Here is a 3,458-nt window from a genome sequence, read left to right on the forward strand (position 1 = left end):
CACCAACCCAAGGCCCACACGCTTCCGAAGACAAAGTGAAGGCCCTCATCCTCATGAACAAGACCAAGGGCAAGATCATGCTCAAGACGGTGTTGACACACCAAGTGATGCCCAAGGTCAAGTTCTCTCCTCCGAGCAAGTTCAAGATCAAGAACAAGCTCAAGACGTCGCTCAAGATGATCAAGTGACCGCTCCTCAACTCACCACCGAGGAGGAATTGGAGCGTCGTGCCGCCAAGATTGCTTCCAAGCTCTCCACCAAGGGTCATCTCATGAAGAATGTACTTGGAAGCATTCAAAAGGGGGTAAGCACTCGTAGACAATTGGCAAACTATTGTGAACATCACGCGTTTGTCTCTTGTGTTGAACCCCAAAAGGTATATGAAGCACTCGAAGATCCGGATTGGCTTAATGCCATGCATGAAGAACTCAACAACTTCGAGTACAACAAGGTGTGGAGATTGGTGCCAAGGCCAACGGGGAACCACAATGTCATTGGAACCAAGTGGATATTTAAGAACAAGCAAGATGCTCATGGGACCATCATTCGCAACAAGGCAAGATTGGTGGCACAAGGCTACTCCCAAGTCGAGGGTATCGACTACGCCTTGAATCCATTCGTTTGTTGATTGCTTATGCTTCTCATCACAACTTTAAGTTGCAACAAATGGATGTGAAGAGTGCTTTTCTTAATGGTCCTATTAATGAGTTGGTCTATGTCAAGCAACCCCCCGGGTTCGAGGATCCCTACTTTCCCGATCATGTGTATCAACTCGATAAGGCACTCTATGGGCTTAAACAAGCCCCACGTGCGTGGTATGACCACCTTACCGAGTTGTTACAAGATCGTGGGTTTGAAGTTGGGCTAATCGACCCCACTCTTTTTACTAAGAAGGTCAAAGGGGAGTTGTTTGTATGCCAACTATATGTTGATGACATTATCTTTGGTTCCCCTAACAAAGCTTTCAATGAGGAATTCGCCGCTCTCATGACCTCAAAGTTCAAGATGTCTTCCATGGGAGAGTTGAAGTTCTTTCTAGGGTTCGAAGTGAAGCAAAGAAGAGAAGGAACCTTCATCAACCAAGCCAAATACACTCAAGACATGCTCAAGAGATTCAAGCTAAGTGATGTCAAGCCGGCTTCCACTCCAATGCCCACCAAGTGCCAACTTGACATAGATCCCAATGGTAAAGCGGTGGATCAAAAGGTATATCGCTCCATGATTGGATCCTTGCTTTACCTTTGTGCATCTAGACCGGATATCATGTTGAGTGTGGGAATTTGTGCACGGTTTCAAGCCGCACCTAAGGAAAGTCACTATGTGGCGGTCAACGAATCTTTCGATATTTGGCTCATACCCCAAACTTTGGCTTATGGTACCCAAGAGGAGCAAACTTCAAGCTTGTAGGGTATTCGGATCCGATTGGGCGGGAGACAAAGTGGATAGGAAGTCCACTTCCGGAGGGTGCCAATTCCTTGGTTGCTCTTTGGTAAGTTGGTCTTCCAAAAAGCAAAGTTGTGTGTCTCTCTCGTCCACCGAAGCGGAGTATGTGGCGGCCGGTAGTTGTTGTGCACAACTCTTATGGATGAGGCAAACTTTAAAGGATTACGGTGTCACTTGTGACAAAGTGCCTCTTTGGTGTGACAATGAAAGTGCCATCAAGATTTCTCTCAACCCGGTGCAACACTTCAAGACGAAGCATATTGAGATTCGGTATCACTTCATCCGGGATCACATTAGGCGAGGGGAGATCGAGCTCAACTACGTCAACACTCATGATAACCTTGCAGATATTTTCACGAAGCCGTTGGATGAAGCAAGATTTCGCGAGTTAAGGCATGAGCTAAATATCATTGATTCGAGCAATGTTGCTTGAACCCTTGCACACCCCACCATACTCAACTTGTTGTCTTGTTTAGATGTAGGCATGGACATAGGGGGAGTGTTGTTCTCTCAATGAACTCTCCCTCCCCCCATTATGCATAAATTGATCAAATCTTTCACATTAGCCATTTTTGATGGTACTTGTGCTTCAAAGACGAGTTTTGGTCATGGGCCCAAGGATAATTCTTCGCGGTGCCATACCAATTGACTCAAACATAGGTGGCTCCGGCCACCGCCCTCTCCTTGAGAGGGTTGTCTCGTGGTCGTCTCTTTGTTGTCGTTTTTGCCCCTTCTTCTCTTCGTGTTTGAGTTGTTTTCTGGTGTTGTTGTTTTGTGAAGTTTCCTCGCGAAGACCTCTCTTTTCTTGTGTTTGGAAACTGCTTCTTCTTGAGCCCACGGTACTACCACGGTGAGCCACGGTACTACCGCGCATGGAGTGCACGGTACTACCGCGGGGGTAATTTTTTACTACCGCTTGGGAGAGCGGTACTACCGCGATGAACGCGGTACTACCGCGCTGTCGGAGGCGCGTGGGGGATAAGGACGGGAACAGGGGGTTCTAACTCCCCATACCCATTCGTCAGTTTTCCCCACTTCGTCTCTCTCTCTCTCGCTCAAGAACGGGGCCGGAGTCCCTCGCCGGATCTCCGTCTCCGGCTGCTCTCCTTGGATTCCGACCGGTGGGATCGTTCCCCACCACTTCCTCTTGCCATGGACCAAGGTTTTTCCCCAAATCCCTCTCTTTCTTGTTGGTTCTCTTGTCTCTAGGTTTTTGGGGAGATGCTTGTGTTCTTGAGATTTTAGGCCAAATCTTTGCAAGAGAAGGTTGTAGGAGAGTAGTGTTGCGTAGAAATTATACTTGATATATTGTCCCGTGGTAGATTTGATCAACCGTAGTTCCGCCGTGGTTTCGCGTGTCTTCTCAGATTCAAAAGTAGGTTCGGATCTGACGCGGTGCGGTACTACCGTGCTTCTGGTGCGGTACTACCGCTTGTCCGGTACTACCGCCCGTTCGGTGCGGTACTACCGCAACGTTCTGTGGCACTAAGGTCTTACTACTGCTCCAAGCCACGGTACTACCGTATCCGCACACGGTACTACCGCGACTAGGAGCGGTACTAAAATTTTAGTACCGCACGACCAGGCGGCACTACCGTTGTTGTCCCATCTTCCTCGTGGCATTTGTCCCGAATGATTTCTACCTGTTTTCCTTGCTTTGCCATGGTCTTTGCATTGATTATTCTCGCTCTTTGTGTGTGCTTTCTCTTGTGTCTTAGGTGGTGGTTCTCGCCGTTCCAATCCCAATCGTGACACTGGCTCCAAGCGACTACGCAATCCTTAAGATGAAGCACCAGAGGGCTCCAGTGCCCCCAAGCGCAATGTCAAGACCACTGCCAGCAAGCAAAAGGAACCTGCTAAGGGCATGGACGAGATTCCCCTCATTGAGTACATCGAACGCCAGAAGATCAACCCTTATGTGAATGCTCGTGCTATCCTCAGAGGCAATGAGTTGTTTTGGACCAAGCAGCAGGCTCTCATTTATCTGGATGTCATCAAGAACAAGCAAAACACCT

The sequence above is a fragment of the Triticum urartu genome, chromosome 2 (genome assembly GCF_003073215.2).
Source record: "Triticum urartu cultivar G1812 chromosome 2, Tu2.1, whole genome shotgun sequence".
In the NCBI taxonomy this organism is placed as follows: domain Eukaryota; kingdom Viridiplantae; phylum Streptophyta; class Magnoliopsida; order Poales; family Poaceae; genus Triticum; species Triticum urartu.